This window comes from Dendrobates tinctorius, unplaced genomic scaffold (genome assembly GCF_039654945.1).
Source record: "Dendrobates tinctorius isolate UK_male_01 unplaced genomic scaffold, ASM3965494v1 ptg000183l, whole genome shotgun sequence".
Lineage (NCBI taxonomy): Eukaryota > Metazoa > Chordata > Amphibia > Anura > Dendrobatidae > Dendrobates > Dendrobates tinctorius.
Window position 1 is genome coordinate 1,123,120 of NW_027361850.1, and position 24,447 is coordinate 1,147,566.

The window sequence follows — 24,447 nt, forward strand, 5'->3', positions numbered from 1 at the left end:
ATGATATCACATCATTTTTTAAATGTGATACACAATATGTCGTATATTGCATCTGCTGCCTGTCAAGCAAAATCCAATACATTGGTTGCACCATTGGCAAATTAAAAAAAATGAATAGGGAACATTTATCTAACATTTATAATAAAAATGCAGCTTATTCTGATGCTTCCAAACATTTTGTTAATATTCACAAAGGAGACATTTCTCAGTTTGCTTTTTATGGATTTGAGAAAATAATATGTAATCCCATTCAAGGAGGAAATAGACAAAAATGATTAACCACATGAGAAGCCTTTTGGATTTTAAAGCTCGATATAATGATTTGTTTTATATTTATTGACATTTCTTGTACGTTTTAGGTTTTTCACTTTGTGACACCTTGTGCATATTTATTGCAATTGTTCACATGATTTTGATTGGTTACTTATTTCCCATTTAAGATCTTGTCATTTTGCTAGCTATATCCTATGACTAAGGGCGCTTTTTACATGGAAGAAACAAGTCAGGTGTTTCTCATGTTTTTAACTATAGCTTGACATGCCAGAATAAAGTTTTGATATTTTACTACACAGGTTGGATTGCCGGATCAATTTCCTGTTTCTTTCTTCTGTTATGGCTGTACTCACCAGCGGAACTGGCACACACCTGTTTTTCTAATTGGACTCAGCCTCATTTGGTTGGATGTTTGCATCATGTAGACAGCTCCCAGACCTCTCTCTCCTACGGTCCAAATAGCACTTTGACTTGTGAGCAAGGGTAACTCTTTTCTGAACTATTACACTAATATCAGTCTTTCTGCTATGTCAGTTTTTATAGTTGATAAGATTAATGCATCAAATTCATTTTATAATCATAGTTACATAATTACATAGGTTAAAAAAAAATGCATAGGTCCATCAAATTCAACCTTCCTCCATAAAGTTCAACTTTACTAACATGTTGATTCAGAGGCAGGCAAAACCCCACAAGAAATATGCTAATTGACCCATATTATGGAGAAAAAAATATTTCTGACTCCAAATATGGAAATCAGAGTCATTCCACAGATTAATGTCCCATCTCCAGAAAGTTAGTACCCATTCTTTCTAATACTACATTACCTTTTTCGAAAGAAGCATCCAGTGTTGTGATTCGGTCACTGAGGAGGATTACCGGGGAATTAGCTAAGCAACCAGGAAACCAGAAAGGTTGGCAACTTAGCGGATTGCAGACCCCTAAACCTAACAACACAACTAGCATTACCCGTGGGACGTGCCTACGATGCCCTAGACGCCTCGGCACAGCCAAAAAGTTAACTAAGCCTAAAGCAAGAAAGAGGAAAGCTGAAAAGCCCCGGAATAGAACCCCAAAGGAATAGATAGCCCCCAAACATATATTGTTGGTGAGACAAGATGAGGCACAAATGCAGGCAGAAAATAGAGTGAGCAAATGATGTGGCCCAAACTGTCTAGATAGGACAGAAAAGATACTGTCTGCAATCACGCAAAACCCCTAAAAAATCCAACACGTCTGATATACAAAAACACTGAGGCCACACGACCTCTCCCCCGCTAGATCAGCATTCTGGTGTGAACTGGAAGCAAAGCAAAAGATACTAATATAACAGGGGATTAGAAAAACTGAACAGAATGACATATGCTGTGACATATGAGCAGGGTCCAGCACAAATCACAGCAGGGAATAATTCTGAACCCACACAGCAAAGCAGAAAGCAAAGAAAGGCAAAAACTATATCAAATGCAAAAGATTCAGCAAACAAATAACTTATCTGAATGATGCAAGACCAAGGAGGGGAAAAAGCAGACTTCACAATGCACAGGAAGACAAACAAATCACCAACAGCAACTGAAGGAAGCTTGCTCACTTAAATCCTCCCTGTCTGTAACCCCTGATTTTCAATCATCATCTTCAGGTGATAGACCTCTGTCAATACGACCAGCTCCACTACCCGCTGTAACTACCAGAGGGAGCCCTGACTCAGAAGTCAAATCAAGAGAGTTCACAACAGTACTCCCCCTTGAGGAGGGGTCACCAAACCCTCATCTACACCACCAGGCCGATCAGGATGGGCCCGCTGAAAAGCACAAACCAATCTCTCGGCATGAATGTCAGAAGCAGAGACCCAAGGGTTATCCTCCTGGCCATAACCTTTCCACTTGACCAAGTACTGGAGTCTCCATCTAGTCATATGAGAATCCAATATCTTCTCTACCTCATACTCCAGATTACCCTCAACCAATACAGGATCAGCGGGCGCAGCCATGGGAACCACTGGCTCCACCAACCTTTTCAACAAAGATTTATGAAAAACATTTTGAATCTTAAACGTTCCAGGAGGAGCCAAATGGTAAGAAACGGTATTAAAGACTTCCAAAATCTTATAAGGTCCAATGAACCTTGGCTTGAATTTTGGAGACGCAACTTTCATAGGAATATTTTTTGAGTACAACCAAACCATGTCACCCACTTTCAACTGGGGACCAGTGGTCCTATGCCGGTTGGCAAATCGTTGGGCCTTCTCCTGAGAATGAGACAACTTATCCACTATTTGATCCCAAATCTGCTGCATTCTCTCTACCACAGAATCCACACGTCAGCAGGCCAAAGCCTCCACCTGCCCTGAAGAAAAACGAGGATGAAACCCAAAGTTGCAAAAAAAAGGAGACATCAAAGAGGCAGAACTAGACCTATTATTTAGAGCAAATTCGGCCAAGGGCAAAAATGAGACCCAGTCATCTTGATCAGCAGATATAAAACACCTCAAATAGGTTTCCAAAGTCTGGTTTATTCTCTCAGTTTGCAAATTGGTCTGAGGATGAAATGCAGAGGAGAAGGACAAATGAATTTCCAGTTTAGAACAAAAAGCTCTCCAAAATCTGGAAACAAGCTGAACTCCTCTGTTCGACACAATGTTCTCAGGAATACCATGCAAACGAACCACCTGTTGTAAAAACAAGGGCACCAACTCAGAAGAAGATGGCAACTTTGGGAATGGTATGAGATGGACCATCTTAGAAAATCTATCACAGATCACCCAGATAACCGTCATTCTCTGAGAAACAGGGTCATCAGAAATAAAATCCATTGAAATATGGTTCCATGGCCTCCTGGGCACCGGCAGGGGCATTAACAAACCACTAGAATGAGAACAGGGTTTGGACCGAGAAAAAGTCCCACAGGACTGCACAAAATTCCTGACATCACGAGATAAAGCAGGCCATCAAAAAGACCGACTCACCAAGTCTCTGGTGCCACAAATACCAGGTTGACCAGCTAACGCAGAGCAGTGAATTTCAGACTCTACTCTTCTCCTCCACTGGTCAGGGACATACAATTTCCCCATAGGGCATCATTCAGGTTTGTCCTCCTGAAATTCCTCCAGGGCAAGTCTCAAATCGGATGAAATGGTGGAAAGAACCACACCCTCATTTAGAATGGTAGTAGGTTCGGTCATATCAAGAGAATCAGCAAAGAAACTCCTAGAGAGGGCATCCACCTTAACATTCTTAGTACCCGGAAGAAAGGAGACCACAAAATTAAAACGCGTGAAAAACAAGGCCCATCTTGCCTGTCTAGGGTTCAATCTATCACGCCGTTCTGTCTGTATGTGCTTGTTGTCGTGACAATTCATGTGTTTGCTTTAACCCCTTACTTCATTCTCCCTAATTGAGCTGGGATACTGCTGGCTGTTACCTGTATGGAGCCTGCTCAGTTCCCTGCTCTGCTGCGTAGCTGCACATGTGTTGTTAGGTCTTTGCTCTGCTGCTTGACCATTCGCATGTGCGGTCCCTGGTCGCTGCTGTGGAAGCTGTCCGCAGGTTGTGAGGTCATTTGCAGCTGGTGCATGACTTTCTACGTGTGTCTAGGCTTGCAGACGATGCCAGGTGCTGTAAGCTGCAGTTCCTGCACTGATTGTGCTGCAATGGTTTCTGTGTGTGTTTAAGGCGTGCGCGGCCACACCTCCCCTGCTTTTATCAGGGTTAGTGTGTGTACTTGAAATGCTGTCCCCAGCCAATTGCTGAGGGGCAGCTGCTTTATAAACTTACCCTGCCCTATGGGTGGGGCCAGAGCTACTCACAAGCTCCTGGACTTTGTCATGTGTGTCTCGTGTTTGTGTCTCTGGGCCTCGTCTGTCTCGGTTATGGTACCAAAGTCCTTGCCTTAATTCCTGCTTTGTCCTGTACCCTCGCCCTGCCCCAGAGGCGGTATATCCGGGCCTGAATCCTTGATCCTGTACCTATCCATGTCTGAACTGTCTGCTGTGTTATGTTCCTGGAATCCCTCTGTGTTTGGAACCCTGCACCCAGTGACTCTGAGACTCTTGTAACCGGTGTTCCTGCTGAGCATCTACTATCCTGTGCTCTGACTACCATGCGGTGCTAGCTCCATGCAGGCCGAGCAATCCTGCGGTGTTAGCACCATCACGCTTGAGTTCCTTCCTAGGTCCTATGCCCGGAGCCTGACAACCACAGTCTGGAATCTGATGACCGCTGACTGGAGCTTGATGACTGCAATGGTGCCTGTAGGTCGTGTTGGATGTCCGGAAACAAACGACTCCTGTCTGATGTCCGCCGGTGACTCTGATGTCCTGTGGGTGACCCTGATGTCCTGATGGCCTCGTGTACCCTGATGTCCTGCCTGTGTCTTGATGAACTCGTGTGTCCTGATGTCCTGATGACCTCATGCGTCCTGACGTCCTGCCTGTGTCCCAATGTCCCTCTTATGAGTGCCTCGGTGATCTGATGGTGCCTTGGGGTCCACTGGGTGGTACCCTTCTGGGAGGTGTGGAATCGGGAGCCTGGTTTAGCCCTGTTTTGTCTATGTACTGTGACTTTACTTTAAGTAAACTTTACTTTTATTATACCTGAAGTTGTGCGGTGTTATCAAGTCCTACGTGTCCTTGTCCACATGCTCAGCTGCCACAGTATCCCGGTCACTGCCCTTCCCTAGTTCGGGTAGGTCCGGGTCCCACTCTGTGGAATAGAGGGTCCATATTGCGTCCCCGGGGGACGTCCGCCCCTCGCCATCGGCGTGGAGGCGCCTGCTGGGCCGCGACTGCGGCTGCAGTCGTGACACAATCGCTTGGCTGATTCGAGATAGAGCAGGTTCTTGTGGTTGGTAAGGAACACAACTTGATGTCTGGCTCCCTCCAACCACTGTCTCCACTCTTCAAAAGCCCACTTCATGGCCAACAATTCCCAATTCCCCACATCATAGTTACATTCAGATGGAGAAAAAAAGAAGGCACAATGGTTCATTTTAGAGGTTTCCGGATCTCTTTGAGACAAAACGGCTCCTGCACCAATCTCAGAAGCATCTATCTCCACCTGAAATGGGAGTGAAACATCAGGTGGCCGTAAGACTGGAGCAGCAGTGAATCTCCTTAAGCGGAGAGCTCATGGAACGCCGAGACTGCCTCTGGAGACCAATTTACCACATCAGCACCCTTTTTCGTCAAATCTGTCAGTGGTTTTACAATACCAGAAAAATTACCTAGGAATTTATGGTAGAAATTAGCAAAGCCCAGAAACTTCTGGAGGGCCTTCAAGGAAGTGGGCTGAACCCAATCATAAATGGCCTGGACCTTGGCGTGGTCCATTTCAATAGCAGATGGGGACAAAATGAATCCCAAAAACAAAATATTTTGTACGCCAAAGAGACATTTCGATCCCTTAACATACAGAGCGTTTTCTCTCAAAATCTGGAACACAGTCCGCACATGTTCCACATCAGAATCCAAATCACTGGAAAAAAATCAAAATATCGTCCAAATAACTGATCAAAAACTTATCCACAAAGTCCCGAAAAATATCGTTCATGAAAGATTGGAAGACGGAAGGGGCATTAGTGAGCCCAAAAGGCATCACTATGTACTCAAAATGTCCCTCAGGAGTATTAAACTCTGTCTTTAATTCATCACCGTGCTTGATGCGAATAAGATTATACGCCCTCTAAGGTCAAGCTTGGTAAACCAACTAGCACCTTTAACTCTAGAAAATAAATCAGAAATCAGGGGTAACAGATACTGATATTTAACAGTGATTTTATTAAGAGAACGATAATCAATACATGGCCTTAATGTACCATCTTTCTTGGCCACAAAAAAAAACAGCACCTAAAGGTGAAGAGGATGGTCTGATATGACCCTTCTCCAATGACTCTTTGATATAAGATTGCATAGCATCATGTTCAGGTACAGATAAGTTAAAAAGCCGACCCTTGGGAAATTTACAACCGGGCACTAAGTCAATCGCGCAATCATAACTCCTATGAGCAGGCAAAGACGCGGACTTACTCTCACTAAATACCTCAGAAAAATCAGCCAAATAATCAGGAACATCATGAGACTGGGGAGAGGTGGAGAAAACAGGAGTGTCACTAAGAACACATTGACAACCCCAACTCACCACAGACACAGATTTCCAGTCCAAAACAGGATTATGGGTCTGCAACCAAGGAAAACCAAGTACAATAATGTCATGTAAAGTATGCAACACCAAAAATTTACAATTCTCTTGGTGGTCCGGGGAGACCCTCATTATCACCTTGGTCCAAAACTGGGGTTTATTCTCCGCCAAGGGGGTAGCATCAATACCCCTCAAAGGAATTGGGGTCCGCAGGGGTATCATGGGAAACCCACAACACTTGGCAAAGTCAAAATCCATCAGATTCAGAGCTGCTCCTGAATCAACAAATTCTTTAGCAGAAAATGAAGACAAGGAGCAGATCAAAGAAACTGCCAAAAGGAATTTAGGCTGTACACTGCCCATAGCAAATGAGTGGGCAAAGAATTTTTCCCGCTTAGGGCAAATAGAAATAGTATGAGAGGCGTCCCCACAAAAGAAGCATAACTTATTACACCTTCTAAACTCTTTATGTTGCGCCCTAGACAAAACCCTATCACATTGCATGGGCTCAGAAGTTTGTTCAAAAGGCCTTTCGCATAGTTTTACGTTCACGTAAACATCAATCAAGTTGAATGGCTAGTGACATAGAGTTGTTAAGACCAGAGGGGACCAGAAATCCCCCCATAACATCTTTTATGGTTTCTGCCAAACCTTTCCGAAAGAGAGCTGCTAGGGCGTCATCATTCCATTTAGTAAGGACGGCACACATTCGGAATTTTTGAAAATATAACTCTGCCGCATCTTGACCTTGGTTCAATGCCAATAAGGTTTACTCAGCTTGATCAATAACATTAGGCTCATCACACAAGAGAAAACAGCAAAAGAGCAAAAAGGTTTACCCGTAAAGGCCTCCAGACAAATGCACTATCAGGATGCAGTGGACCCATATAATTAAGATGGCAACACAGGTGCAAGAATACCGATGAAACAACCGCTCGCAGCCTACCAATACATGGAGGGGGCGGTTGCCTGGTATGCTAATGCACAACAAAACACTTGTATGCGGCGCTATTCACACTATGGCCATGCACAGCATCCAGGCCAGCCTAGTAGTGACACCATTCTATTAGCTCAGGCGGGCTGGCGCAGTGCTATCAAAATGCATGCCATGTGAACAGACACCGCAGTTTACAAGACCAAATGGGCCCAACTGCACCCTGAATAAAAAGTGCAAAAAAACACATTAAAAAATTTGGAGTATTAGCTGATATTTTGGCCAAAATACGTGAGCCCGTAACCTGCGTCAAAGATCTCCACGTTTACCTAACACTAAATCTTAACACTGATACAGCAGTGATACACTGATACTGTGCTGTATCAGTGTTAGGATTTAGTGTTAGGTACCCATAAACGTGGAGATCTTTGACGCAGGTTATGGGCTCACGTGTTTTGGCCAAAATATCAGCTAATACTCCACATTTTTTAATGTGTTTTTTTTGCACTTTTTATATGGGGTGCTGTTGGGCCCATTTGGTCTTGTAAACTGTGGTGTCTGTTCACATGGCATGCATTTTGACAGCGCTGGGCCAGCCCGCCTGAGCTAATAGAAGGGTGTCACTACTAGGCTGGCCTGGATGCTGTGCACGGCCATAGTGTAAACAGCGCTGCATACAAGTGTTTTGTTGTGCATTAACATACCAGGCAACCGCCCCCTTCATTTATTGGTAGGCTGCGAGCGGTTGTTTCATCGGTATTCTTGTACCTGTGTTGCCATCTTAATTATATAGGTCCACTGCATCCTGATAGTGCATTTGTCTGGAGGCCTGTACGGGTAAACCTTTTTGCTCTTTTGCCGTTTTCTATTATTGGTGGATTTTCAAGTCCTCTTTCTGTGCTGTATCAGTCATCACACAACAACCCCAAAGCTTGGAAAAACGCATCCACATCAGCCAAAATAGGATTCCCAGGTGTCAGAGAAAATGTCGAGTCCCGGGGATTGCCATGCAACAGGGAGATGACAATTTTAACCTGCTGCACCGAGCTCCCCGAGGAGTTAGGTTTCAAGGCAAAAAACAGTTTACAAATATTCTTAAAGTTCAAAAATTTAGATTGATCCCCAAAAAATACATCAGAACTAGGAATTTTTGGTTCTACAGCAGACGATTGAGCGAGATAGGCAGAAATTCCCCGAATTTCAGCAGCGAGCTGCTCAACACGATCGGACAATTGCTTAGTCTCCATTAAAGCAAAAATCTTCCTACAGCACCAGAGAAAAAGAGGAAAAAACATATAAAAAATTCTAACACTTTTTTTTTTTACAATTTTTTTCTTCTTTAGAGTAGCCTAGAGTCTACAGTTTTGGGCTGGTGATTCTGTTGTGATTCGGTCACCGAGGAGGATTACCGGGGAATTAGCTAAGCAACCAGGAAACCAGAAAGGTTGGCAACTTAGCGGATTGCAGACCCGGAAACCTAACAACACAACTAGCATTAGCCGTGGCACGTGCCTACGATGCCCTAGACGCCTCGGCACAGCCAAAGAGTTAACTAAGCCTAAAGCAAGAAAGGGGAAAGCTAAGCTGCCCCGGAGTAGAACCCCAAAGGAATAGATAGCCCCCAAACATATATTATTGGTGAGACAAGATGAAGCACAAACGCAGGCAGAAAATAGAGTGAGCAAATGATGGGGCCCAAACTGTCTAGATAGGACAGAAAAGTTACTGTCTGAAATCACGCAAAAACTCTAAAAAATCCAATACGTCTGATATACAAAAACACTGAGGCCACACGACCTCTCCCCCGCTAGATCAGCATTCTGGTGTGAACTGGAAGCAAAGCAAAAGATTCTAATATAACAGGGGATTAGCAAAACTGAACAGAATGTCATAAGCTGTGACATATGAGAGGGGTCCAGCACAAATCCCAGCAGGGAATAATGCTGAACCCACACAGCAAAGCAGAAAGCAAAGAAAGGCAAAACTATATCAAATGCAAAAGATTCAGCAAACAAATAACTTATCTGAATGATGCAAGACCAAGGAGGGGAAAAAGCAGACTTCACAATGCACAGGAAGACAAACAAATCACCAACAGCAACTGAAGGATGCTTGCTCACTTAAATCCTCCCAGTCTGTAACCCCTGACTTCCAATCATCGTCTTCAGGTGATAGACCTCTGTCCATATGACCAGCTCCACCCCCCGATTCAGAAGTCAGATCAAGAGAGTTCACATCAATCCAGGCTCTTCTTGTACTTGTTCAATTAAATAGCTACCACAGTATCTTGTTGAAGAGATTTACATAGTCTTACTGCTCTTACAGTAAAAACTCTTGCCTGTGATTATTATGAAACCTTCTTTCCTGATGTAGCAGATTCCCCTGTGGCATGGCTACAGGTATATGTATAAAAAGATAATTAGAAAGATCTGTGTACTGATGATTCATATATATATATATACTAGCTGAAGAGCCCGGCGCTGCCCGGGCATAGTAACTAACTACGGGTACAGTTATGGATAGTTAGTGTGCAAAGCTGAGTGTATAGCCCCGCCCACACCGCATAGCCACATTCACTATTATATCCCACATCATCCCATCAGCCAGAGCTACCGGACTACTACCCCTAATATCCCACACCATCCCGTCAGCCAGAGCCACCGGACTACTAATATCCCACATTATCCCGTCAGCCATAGCCACCGGACTACTACCCCTAATATCCCACATCATTCCATCACAGCCACCAGACTACTACCCCTAATATCCCACATCGTTCCGACAGCCAGAGCCATCGGACAACTACCCCTAATATCCCACATCATCCCGTCAGCCAGAGCCACCAGACTACTACCCCTAATATCCCACATCGTTATACATATAAAGCTGAGTGTATAGCTCCGCCCACTCCGCATAGCCACATTCACTATAATATCCCACATTATCCCGTCAGCCAGAGCTACCGGACTGCTACCCCTAATATCCCACATCGTTATATATATAAAGCTGAGTGTAGAGCCCCGCCCACTCCGCATAGCCACATTCACTATAATATCTCATATTATCCCATCAGCCAGAGCCACCGGACTACTACCCCTAATATCCCACATCATCCTGTCAGCCAGTAAAAGTAGAATAGTGAAATTGCACAGAAACATGGTTCACTAAGATCCCAGGTCAACTTGTAATTTGTCCGGCTGAGTTGCTCATGGATGTATAGCATCTGTATGCAGTATAGTATCATACTTAATGGGTTGTTATGGGAAAAGCATTATGTGTTATATGGGTATATTCAGGTGAATTATGGGGAAAGTAGCACTTTAAAAAAAACTCACAGCATCAGAGCACAGTAACACATCAATAATGCATAAAAGTGTCTGTAAGAAAATATTAAATCCACATGACATTTAATATGTGCACTTTCCTACATTCATGTGTGTCACTAAATGATACCACACGGGAGGGGGGATTCACTTCTGTCATGTACTCACTGTTCCTTTCTGGGGGACAGACGATGGCTGGAGCTTATGTTGCTGGGGATGCTAGATTTCTCCCACCATGACATTGTCTGCTGAGGTGTTGTCAAGTGGGAAAACTTGCGCATAGCAACCAATCACAGCTCAGCTACTTTTAACCAGCTCTGGTGAAATGAGAGATGCTTAGTGACTGGTTGCAAGGAAAACTGTTGGTTATAGCAACCAATCACAGCTTAGCTTCGTTTGAACAGCTCTGTTGAAATGAAAGAAGCTTCGTGATTGGTTGGTGATACACACACACACACATTGATATATATATATATATATATATATATATATATATATATATATATATATATATATATACTGCTCAAAAAAATAAAAGGAACACAAACAACAGAATATAACTCCAAGTAAATCAATTTTCAGTTAAATCAAACTGTCCACTTAGGAAGCAACACTGTTTGACAATCAATTTCACATGCTGTTGTGCAAATGGAATAGACAACAGATGGAAATTATTGGCAATTATCAAGATACCCTCAATAAAGGAGTGCCCAGCATCGTGCAGGAAGCTTGGCATTTGCCACAGAACACCAGGATTCGCAAATTTGCCACTGGCGCCCTGTGCTCTTCACAGATGAAAACAGGTTCACACTGAGCACATATGACAGACGTGATAGAGTCTGGAGATGCCATGGAGAGTGACCTGCTGCCTGCAACATCCTTCAGCGTGACAGGTTTGGCAGTGGGTCAGTAATGGTGTGGGATGGTATTTCTTTGGAGGGCCGCACTGTGTTGGGCTGTCAGCACAACCCCCATCTGTGGACAATGGGCACTCAGACCATCCTTATGGAGTCAGTTTCTAACCATTTGTGCTGATACATGCACATTTGTGGCCTGCTGGAGGTTATTTTGCAGGGCTCTGGCAGTGCTCCTCCTGTTCCTCCTAGCACAAAGGCGGAGGTAGCGGTCCTGCTGCTGGGTTCTTGCCCTCCTACAGCCCTCTCCACGTCTCCTGGTGTACTGGCCTGTCTCCTGGTAGTGCCTCCAGCCTCTGGACACTACACTGACAGACACAGCAAACCTTGCCACAGCTTGCATTGATGTGCTATCCTGGATGAGCTGCACTACCTGAGTCACTTGTGTGGATTGTAGAGTCCGTCTCATGCTACCATGAGTGTGAAAGCACAACGAACATTCAAAAGTGTCTACAACATCAGCCAGGAAGCATTGGTACTGAGATGTGGTCTGTGGTCCTCACTTGCAGAACCACTCCTTTATTGAGGGTGTCTTGATAATTGCCAATAAGTACCATCTGTTGTCTATTCCATTTGCACAACAGCATGTGAAATTGATTGTCAATCAGTGTTGCTTCCTAAGTGGACAGTTTGATTTCACAGAAGTTTGATTCACTAGGAGTTATATTCTGTTGTTTAAGTGTTCCCTTCATTTTTTGAGCAGTGTATATGTGTGTATATATATATATATATATATATATATATATATATATATATATATATATATATATATATATATATATATATATATAGTAATTTTGTAATTAGAATACTCCTGAACTGTTTTATGGAAGAGAAAAGAAAAACCCGTCTCTCAGTGATGAGGCGGGTAAGAAGAGACACTAACATGGAAATGTCTAAGCATCAGAAGAAATACTGCTAATACTGCTATTGTGAGCTATTAATAGTTATATGCGGATTTTTACTGATTGTACACGGAGAATACTAATTCAGAAACTGGCTAAAAAGTCTTTTTACTTGTCTGGGTGTTTGACATGGTGTCCATTGTTCAACCTTCCATTGATCACTGACTGCATAGTTGTATATCAGAGTGAACAAAAGTTTCAATATATAATGTATATAATGTAGCTTACAGTCCAATTGTTATTTTTAACTGGTAGGTCATTAACAGTTTCAATTTCTTTAGTGAAGATTCTTAATAGGCTGTGGGAAAATAAGGTCTCTAAGCTATTTCTTGATCATGATGCAGATCCATGTCTTTCATTCTACTTTAGAAATAACACATCAAAAGCTATGTGCTTCAAGTATTCACAATTCTGCTACTAATCAGATATTAAGTGCTTCCAGGCTGCTCATATATTTTAAATATCCGGCATTCGTGTTACTCTGCAATGACGTTTTGAAGCATCATTGCATAGTAAGCAGAAGAATGAGATATGGCAGCTGCCCAGTTGTCAGACACAGCTGAACTCCCCATAGATGCTTTATTATCATCTCTGCCTTCATGATTGCTGGTTTAGCACTGTGTTTGCAGATTTGAAAGCATTTAAAGTGCTTCCTCCTGTTGTCTCAGAAATCATTTGGTCATATGTGATTTCTACAGGTAGAAAGAACTCCTGATTACTATCAAACCCAGATCAACTGTGAAATGCAGTCTGGAGGCTGAATTTTCCCTGTAACTAGGCTAATATAGGAGCCCTAGTTACAGGCAAAATCAGATATGAAGAAAATCATTAAAATGTTGTTATGTCCCCCACACACCCTCAATCGTCTTTTATAACATTGTGGAGGCACAAAGTGTGAAGCACATTAAAAAAAAGGAAAAATATAGGGGGAAGAAAAGCTGCTGCCATTCCAAGTAGCTGTTTCTAGACCTGCCCAGTAAAAAAAGAGTTCAGTATATAGAAACAATTGTTATAGAGAGCGGAACACAATTTAAAATGTATTTTTCCATAATTTGTAATTAATAAAATTGTGAAAAACAAACATTTAATTTATTTTTCCCTTATATTTTCCCAGGCAAAAAAATAAAATAAACATTACACGTAAATTAGGCTTTACATAGCATGAAAAAAGCAGCAAATCTTTAAACGGCCGAGTGAGAAAAAAACAGTTTTTAAAACCACATGTGACAGAAACCCAAACATGTGCCTGATCATGAAGGAATGAAATGGCCCGGTTTTGTACTGGTTTAGACTACATTCATATTAGCGTTCGGGGGCTTTGCAAGGGGCTTCGTACTTCCTCCATTAAGCTCCGCCTACTTCCGCATACTTCTGCTTGCGTCCTGTATACCTATCTTTAATATTGGGTACGCAGGACACGCGAATGTATGCGGATGCATTGTTTTGATCCCCCGCCGACCGCACGGGAATGCAACAATTTGCTTTTTGCGCGGACGGAGGGCACATCGAAACAACGCATCCACATACATCCGCATGTCCTGTGTACCCATTGTTAAAGATAGGTGCGCAGGACGCATGCAGAAGTATGCGGAAGTAGGTGGAGCTTGACAAAGTATACAACCCTCCACAAAGCCCCCGAATGCTAATGTGAACCTGACCTAAGAACTGAACTTAACAGACAAAATAGTAAATAATATCTTAAGTGCAATAAAACCATTGCAGATACACAATAGCAGCAACATCATGTAACTGGAGTAACTAAAGAAGCAAATTTTCCATACTATGGGGATACTAGCAAGTATATTAAGAGCTTTTTGTGTAGATGTAGGTACTAGAAGCATTACTTTATTCCAGCATTATAGAAAATACATACGGTATGCTACCAATCCTTGTTCTTTGTCTTTCTGCTTGCCTTCATTTCTCTCCCCTTTCATCCCCACCAAGGTCATTTTATTATATTAGCAGGTCTAGTGTAAAGATTACATTAGTGAAGCTCTTTAACTCTTTTCGAGATAACATTTCTTTAGCATCAATAGTTGCTGTTCTTATCTTATTTTTATACCATATGGAGAAATTAAACAGCTATATGCCATAAATGTCTGATCAGAGTGAGTATCAATTCCAAAACTCCCAGCTTTTTAGGGTCCTCACCGTTTTTATGAACTTTATAGAGGGTTGTCCCTCAATTGTAACATACCGCCTGTCTGACCGTTGGTGGTCTGAACACTGATGTTCCTCATTTATATAGAGACACTACATATGCAATTCCACTCCAAAAAACTTGTATCAATCTTCTTTAATGAATAGAGGGAGACAGGACAAAGAAGCCCTATTTTTGTAATCAGTTGGACCTGCAATGACCAGACATTTATCACCTCTAGGCAGTAAGAAGACAAAAACACAAAAAAAAGTCTAAGAAGTCTATACAGTCATGCAGGTCATAGGAAGCTGAATAAAATGGCTGTGATATCTGTGATCTGATGTCAGAGTAATCAACATTTTTCTTAAATGTAATTGAACTGTTAACAACTATGGGCTGGATACAGGTCTACCTGAGAATCTGTCTCCTCCAGAGCTCATTTGAAATGAAAGGGTGTTAGACATGTAATTACTTATGTTCTGCTCTCCTGATCTATATGCCTACATGCCTACATGCTTCACACTGAATATCGTCTCCTTTTCAGTTAACAAAGTTTTGGAGGCAAATTCTCATGGAGATCCAGCCCATAGATCTTAGCACTTCATTTACATATTGCGCTGTGCAATTAATGGCGCTATATACAGGTGCTTCTCACAAAATTAGAATATCATCAAATTCCCTCTGCCAAAAAGCTTTTTGAAGATGGAAATTTCATTCTCCAGCAGGACTTGGCACCTGTCCACACTGCCAAAAGTACCAATACCTGGTTTAAAAACAACAGTGCTTGATTGGTCAGCAAACTCACCTGACCTTAACCCCATAGATGGGGTATTGCCAAGAGGAAGATGAGAGACACCAGACTCAACAATGCAGACAAGCTGAAGGATGCTATCAAAGCAACCTGGGCTTCCATAACATCTCAGCAGTGCCACAGGCTCCATGCCACACCACATTGATGCAGTAATTGATGCAAAAGGAGCCCTGATCAATTATTGAGTGTATTTACTGAACATATATTGCAGTAGGCCAACATTTCGGATTTTAAAATAATTTTTCAAGCTGGTGTTATACAGTATTCTATTTTACTGAGATAATGACTTTTGGGTTTTCATTAGCTGTAATTCATAATCATCAACATAAACAGAAATAAACACTTGAAATAGATCACTCTGTCTATAATGACTCTATATAATATATGAGTTTCACTTTTTTTTATTGAAGAACTGAAAAAAAAAAACTGAAAAAAATTAACTTTTTGATATTCTAATTTTGTGAGACGCATCTGTACGTGACTAAAATAAATAAATAAAAATATAAAAAAAAACCATGGATTTCTCAGGAATAAGACATCAGATCGCAGATATCACAGTTTAGGAGGGATGATCCAATTGACAGATTCCTGTAACACTAGGTCACTTCTCATGAACAAGCCGTGAGGTGGGAAAGTCAAGGATACTGCGGTCAAATGCCAGGAGAGTACGTCAAAGACCGAAGGGATAAGACAAATGAATAGTCAAAGGCAAAGTCTGGGGTCAGGCAAATAAGGTCATAGTATGTCAAAGCCAAAAGGAGAAATACAAACGAATAGTCACAAGGCAAATCCAAGGTCTAGCAGCAAAGATCAGAATATCAGAACACAGAGAAAAGAGAAAACACACCAGAGAGAAAGGCTACGACTGACAATGGTTTGACCATTGCCAGACATCTAAATAGTCAGGTAATCACCCTGAACAGGTGACACCTAGAGGAAAGCCTGCAGGCCCGGCCAGACTGTCACTCACAATACTGACAGTCCAGCACGTCCTGATCGAATAGAGTAGCTAAGCTGTCACTCACAACATCCTTTGGACACTGTGAGTGGTGGAATCATGACATTTCCCTTTTAGAGCATGGGTAGATAGTAAGTAGAGTTGGTGTGAAATGATTTACATAACAGCAGTAATCTGGATGGGAGCCCTGAGAACGGTCTCCTGTGTGACAGAATCCCCGATCTTCTTTTGATTAACTGGCCTGGTGCGACATGACTTGTGCATCATGCAAAGCCAGCTAATGAAAAGAAGAGCTGCGAATGCTAGGAGGTGAGAGGATGTTCTAAGGGAAATCACAAAAAAGAACCAAGAAGACATACACCAAATGCAGGGATCACCATAGAACAATTATCAATTTTATTACATAGGATACACAAGACACCAAAAATTCAATTAAAAACATTTAAAATATTCAGCGGTTATTGATCATAACCTATAAATCTGGGAGCAATAACAAGCCCTACATAGCATCACCCAAATGTATACACATAATGTGTGCAGCAAGTCCACATAACGATATAATGTGTAAAATACACTCAGCCCTATACAGAAAGACCTAAATGTATAATGTTAATAAACGCATCAATTTGAGAGCATCAAGAAACATGTCCTAAATGCAGATTTTACGAATATATATACAGTATATATATCCAGGGGGAAGCAAAGATGTAAAAACCACACAATGTGTATAATATATTTAGTCCTATATAAGGACATCTGAATACATGATGTTACTATATGCACAAATTTAGGTATATAAAAAAAAAAACAAGTCCCGAGTGCAGTTGTTTAAAGATATGTATGGGGGGAGCAAAGATATAAAAATGTGAAAAGCACTTGCAATAGAATCAACATAGACACATTAAGGTAGAGTATTGTGGCATCAAATATTAGTCCAGTATAATAAGCTGTAGTATGGACCACTATAATAACCCGTGTTCAGTAAATAAAAAGAACTATAGGGTTAAAGAAAGCCAAAATACTTAACAAATAAGTCAGAAATAAACCTCCCTTCCCATATACTTTACCACCCAGGACAGCAGGCTGATGGAATAATGATGGACATGCTCACTGAATACAAATGACCATTAGTGTTGAGCATTCCGATACCGCAAGTATCGGGTATCGGCCGATACTTGCTGTATCGGAATTCCGATACCGACTTCCGATATTTTTTCAATATCGGAAGTCGGCATCGGAATCGGAAGTTCAAAGTTGATTGACAGCCTGACGTCATCATGATGCGCGGTGTGTGCGCATCATGATGCGCCGTCATTTCGGGCCTTCCGGGGGTCTCTGCCGGCCTGCCGGGGGGCTGTGCCGGCCTGCCGGGGGGCTGTGTGGACTGCCCGAGGTCTGTACCGGCCTGCCGGGGGGCTGTGCCGGCCTGCCGGTGGTCTGTGCACCCTGTGGGGGTCTGTACCGGCCTGCCGGGGGGCTGTGCCGGCCTGCCGGTGGTCTGTGCACCCTGTGGGGGTCTGTACCGGCCTGCCGGGGGGCTGTGCCGGCCTGCCGGGGGGCTGTGCTGATGTCCGGGGGTCTGTGCAAGCATCGTCCGATGGGACTACAAGTCCCATCTGGCGATGCCTGCTACCATGACAGTGATTGACACATTAGCCAATGATGGGACAGTAGTAGTCCCATCATCCGGCTAATGTGTTAAATGTTAAAAAAAAAAAAAAAAAAAAAAAAAAAAAAAAAATACTACATACATACTACATGCATGCTACATACATACTACATGCTACATACATACTACATACATACTACATACATACTACATGCTACATGCATGCTACATACATACTACATACATACTACATGCTACATACATACCACATATATACTACATACATACTACATACAATACATTCATACAATACATACATAGACATACAGTACATATAACATAGAGTAACATACTTATCAATACTTGTCACATTGTTCCCCGAAGCCATTGTCTTTTACGGAATAAATATTAACATAACAAACCACAAAAATACTCACCCACGATCCGAAGCAGTCCACGAGTGTGTCCCACGACGATCTTGGGTAGAGAACTGCAGCATCAGCTGTTGCTGCCGTTCTCTACGGGCTGCAGGAATCCAATGACGGAAGGTAGGTATCCTTCCGCACTGTATTCCTCCGCCACTTAAAAAAAAAAAAGTCCCTAGTCTCACTTTATGCCATTGCTGTGTGGGAAATTCCCACGCAGCAATGGCATAAAGTGAGACTAGGGACTTTTTTTTTTTTAAAGTGGCGGAGGAATACAGTGCGGAAGGATACCTACCTTCCGTCATTGGATTCCTGCAGCCCGTAGAGAACGGCAGCAACAGCTGATGCTGCAGTTCTCTACCCAAGATCGTCGTGGGACACACTCGTGGACTGCTTCGGATCGTGGGTGAGTATTTTTGTGGTTTGTTATGTTAATATTTATTCCGTAAAAGACAATGGCTTCGGGGAACAATGTGACAAGTATTGGTAAGTATGTTACTCTATGTTATATGTACTGTATGTCTATGTATGTATTGTATGAATGTATTGTATGTAGCATGCATGTAGTATATATGTAGTATGTATGTAGCATGTAGTATGTATGTAGCATGCATGTAGTATATATGTAGTATGTATGTAGCATGTATGTAGTATGTATGTAGTATATATGTAGTATGTATGTAGCATGTATGTAGCATGTATGTAGTATATATGTAGCATGCATGTAGTATGTATGTAGCATATATGTAGTATGTATGTAGCATGTAGTATATATGTAGTATGCATGTAGTATATATGTAGTATGTATGTTGCATGTAGTATGTATGTAGTATGTATGTTGCATGTAGTATATATGTAGTATGAATGTAGCATGTATGTAGTATGTAGTATGCATGTTGTATGTATGTAGCATGTAATTTTTTATTTATTTATTTTTTTTTACATTCAACACATTAGCCGGATGATGGGACTACTACTGTCCCATCATTGGCTAATGTGTCAATCACTGTCATGGTAGCAGGCATCGCCCGATGGGACTTGTAGTCCCATCGGACGATGCCTGCACAGACCCCCGAAGCCTGCACAGCCCCCCGGCAGGCCGGCACAGCCCCCCGGAGCCTGCACAGCCCCCCCGGCAGGCCGGCACAGCCCCCCCGGCAGGCCGGCACAGCCCACCGGAGCCTGCACAGCCCCCCTGGCAGGCCGGCACAGCCCCCCGGCAGGCCGGCACAGACCACCGGAGCCTGCACAGACCCCCTGGCAGGCCGGCACAGCCCCCCGAAAGGCCCGTACAGACCCCAGAGAGGCTGTACAAGGGAAAAACAGGATTTTTCTTATTCCGATACCGGAAGTCCCATAGACTTGAATGGGACTTCCGGTATCGGAATCGGCGATACCGATACTTTTTTTTTTAAGATCGGCCGATCCATTCCGATCCGATACTTTGAAGTATCGGACGGTATCGCTCAACTCTAATGACCATTATAAATGAATAGGTGCGAGAGGATCAGGTATTGCTCCCATAACCCTTCTAATTATTACCTGATGGTGCCCTCCATATCCTTGTAGACAGGATGTTCCAAGGGCTTACATCCATTGGCCACATAGCAGATGGACTGAGTTTTGGGAATCAAGTAATACCAACTCTAGTTGTATTCATAGGACAACACATTTAAGCCAAAAGCATTTTTGATATCTATTGAAAAGATATTCCATTAATCTTTAACTGATGCCTGTTCAATCAATGGGAGCCAAACAAAACCAGAAAATTGTGATTCTTTGGTTCATAATCTACATGGGAAAGGTGGCATGCTCCCCTATACTATGTAGAGATAAGGAAATAGCTGGTTTACTATCAAACATTTATGTCATGTACTGTTTGGCAAATTTGGCTGCTGTAAGAAAATAAGGAATGCAAATATTTTGTACTTGAAAAATAAATAAGTAACCGACTTGGTACAGTAACTGTGTTCTATTTGATTCACTAATATATATTATAAGCATTTCAACGTTTTGGGTGGAAATCCTATTTGATAGCTATTGCAATATGCCTATGGAGACCTACAAACGAGAGTCCAAGTTATTAAAACAAAGATGCCTACTGGAAAGATTGCACTATGGCACTCCTGAGGAACATTTTTATAATATTCTATAAGCTGATTTATGCTTTACTGACTTTCACTTTTCTTTCCAACTCTAGCATTAGGTTGAAATCTGAACCTTTCCAAGAATCGAATAGAAGTTGTAAGAGTGTTCCAAAGAGCTCAAGCACATTTAAAGCCCCATCCATACCTGTAAGAGCGTTTTAACTTCGCCCTCTAAATCATGCATGATTATAGTTATCTCACACAACCTGAATATATATACCAATACATTTAAATAGATATTTTATGTTCTACTCGTATAACACACAATTTAAATTATTACTAAGCTATTCTAAAATGTACTAAAGAATCTTTAACTATGTAATAATATTTTCCCAAACACTCTACTAACCGATCTTACTTTACGCTTCCTTCAAAATAAACAGATCCCACTCATTAAAGTGCGGAATGTCATATAGTAATGTCATCAAGAAAGTGATAGTCCTTATAGTAGCATGGAGCAAGTAAAGGTTTTACTCTCCATCACTGAAAGCTTTCCATCTTATTACAGTTACTTTAATCTCTCCCATGAGCTCACAGATTATCCTACTTAAAGGTCTTCACCAAGTAGCGTGTTTTTCTAGGTTACGAAGACATTGGAACAGCGAAGACATCTATATAATGACAAGATCAGGGGGTTTTAGTGTCATTAAAAACAATGAGATATTCTAGCATTGCTCGTTTCTTTGAAATGTACAACATAATCTTCTTTTTGCTAAAGGATTTCTACTTTGTTGTCCTTTGCAAATCAAGACCTTTTTTTAAGACCTTAGAGAAGTACCTCCTGTCACTCCTACCACAGCGCAGGGACCACCTATTTACTTCTAAGAGACATAATGAGGCATGACCCCTCTGGGGCCCTTCTTGCTGAGATAACATTGTTATCGTAATGCAGCAAAATGTCATGTCAGCGTAACAGTTTCTGAAACAAATGTGACACATTATTCATCTTGCTAATGTGACGTTGTCACCTGTCACTGGAGAATATGTGGCTCTTTACTGAGAAACCTTCTGTAGTAGCTGCAGATCCTGAGCACAAGTCAAAACATTCATGTTACCATTTAACAGGTGCATGAGGAATACAGAATGAGGTTTACCATTCCTTTATGTACCTGAAGTGCTTTCTTTATGCATTGCATCTTTGCTTAAAGGTGCACTACTCTCATTTTACAAAGCTCCTAAATAATCAGTCTATTAAAAGATCTGCATATACCAGTCATAAATAATTATGCAAATGTTTCTAGCAGTAATCAGAACTAAAGATATGGGAAATACAGTGGTGATCATGAGTGCAGACGTTTTATTGAATTTAGAGTTGAGCGAAACAGGTCGGTCATATTCAAAAGTCGGCGACTTTCGCTGAAGTCGGGTTTCATGAAGCAAAACCCGACCATAGCGTGAGGTCGGCCACGAGGTCGGCGACCAGAGCGCCAAAGTCGCGTTTCAAAAGATGCTTCCAGCGCCCTTTTTCAGCCAATGATGGAGGACGCACTGTGGGCAACGCGAGGACATAGGCATCGGTCACCACCATCTTAGAAGAGGGCATGCAAGTGATTGGCTGGCTTTGTGTGGCGTCACAGGGGCTATAAAAGGGCATGAACGCCGACCGCCATCTTACTTATGCAGATCCTAGCATAGGGAGAGCTGCTGCTGATTCTGTAGGGAGAGCGTTAGGCAGGGAAGAAGATAAAAAAACTGCTTCTGCTGTTAGCGATTTCCACTTACAACACAACACTTTGTGTGCAGTGACAGGTGAGGCTCTATTTTTGTGCATCAGCTCTGTTGGTTATTAGGCTGCCTTATAAGGCTCCCTGATAGCTGCATTGTTGTTTGCACACTGCTGTGCAAACTGCTTTTTTAAAAGCAAAAATACTTTTCTTCCTCTTTTCTGCACAGTTACCAAGCATTCATTTTTCCATTCTTTTGTGTGTGCACTGTGCAGCAGTCCTGCTTATTAGGCTGCCTGCGTCCATACTTGGACTGAGAGCATCATTGTCAGCGGCCTCAAATCTCTAGTGAGATCCAAATTCTCACCAATCCTATAGACATCCTCCACCTTGTCATACACCATCCAATTTCAGCCTGTTACATTGAGGTATAATCTCTACTGGCCTGAGACAATAGTTCAGCTTCCTCAAATCTCTAGAGAGATCCAAATTCTCACCAATCCTATACACACCCTCCACCTTGTCATTCACCATCCAATTTCAGCCTGTTACATTGAGGTGTAATCTCTACTGGGCCTGAGACAATAGTTCAGCGTCCTCAAATCTATAGTGAGATTCAAAATCTCAACAATCCTATAGACACCCTACACCTTGTCATACACCATCCAATTTCAGCCTGTTACATTGAGGTGTAATCTCTACTGGGCCTGAGACAATAGTTCAGCGTCCTCAAATCTATAGTGAGATTAAAAATCTCACCAATAGTAGATACACCTTCTACCTTGTTTTACAGTACCATATAGCTGGTGGTATTTTGGGTACATTTTCACAAAAATGAGCAAGTATGGTGGAAGACGCCATGGAAGTGGGCGGGGGTTGCCAGCTGGTCCCGATGGTGGTGGTGGTGGTGTTGCATCTGTTGGTAGTGGCAAAAGCACAATAGCACCTAGGTGTTGAGCCTGCGTCATCGTCTGGCTCCACAAGGCCTTGAAGGCTCTCTTTTCTGGGAGTAGGTAAACCACTTTTAAAGCCGGAGCTTCAGGAACAAGTTTTGGCTTACATTGTTGACACAGCCTCCAGCTCTCTCGCCTCCTCTTCTGAAGTTTCAAAAAATAAAAGCACTGAGTCGTCATTGGACGCTCCTGGTCAGGAACAACACCTTTCCTTGTGTCCTTCACCCCTGCCAAAAGTGAACGATGTGGCAGGCTACACTACTGATTACTCCATGGAGCTCTTTTCACATACCATGCCTGGGTTTCCAAGTCAAATCGTGAATTCCCCAGTCCAAGATGAATCTGACATGGAGTTCACTGATGCACAGCCACTGCTAGATTTTTCTGCTGGTACATTCACTCAGAGCACTACTGTAACGTCCGTCTGCGGTTCTGGGCTGCAGCCAGACAACACCCCGAGAAACACTGATACCCTTTACCCCTATACAGGGATCTGGATTTACAGCAGAGCCCAGGAGGCGCTGTCTGAATACGAACAGTGACCAGAGCAGGACGGTCGTCAGAGAGGAATAAAAACGGGACCAAAAGCGTAGTCGGGAATCAGAGTCTTAACCGAGCGGACAGCAGAAGTACAAGAAACGGCAGACAATAGCAGAGTCAAATTCAGGCCAAGGTCAGAGTCAAAAACCAGGAGGGCAGCAGAGGTACAGAATCGTTAGGCAGTAGCAGAGTCAGAATATCCAGGCCAAAGTCAAAAACCGGGAGAATAGCAGAAGTACAAAATCGTCAGGCAATAGAGGGGTCAGGAATCCAGGCCAAGGTCAGCATCAGTAATCAGGAGAAATGCAAGGTACAAAAACGGCAGGCAACAGAGTAGTCAGAAGTTCAGGCTGAGGTCGGAGTTAACGATAGGCAATCACAAGCAACACGTAGGGGAACCAAGAATATATCCGGCGGCTTGCAAGCCCAGTCCCAAGGTATTTGAGGGATCAGGTCGTCCCTCACAGGCTCCTGGGCTGGTGATGTCATCAGGACCGCCCCCAGGAGCAGACCTGATGATGATGCACCAGCCCCATCATGACTGACAGAGGAGCGGAGTCTGCGTCCAGTAGACGCCTGCGCAGAAGCCCTTTCATTGTTGCCGCCGTCACTCGGGCGCGAGCCACGGCGCCTCCTAGTGGTTGAGGGCGGAACAGCAGGCCCCGAGATCGACGACGACATGTCAGTCCGGCGTCTCCTGGTGGCCGAGGCCTGGAC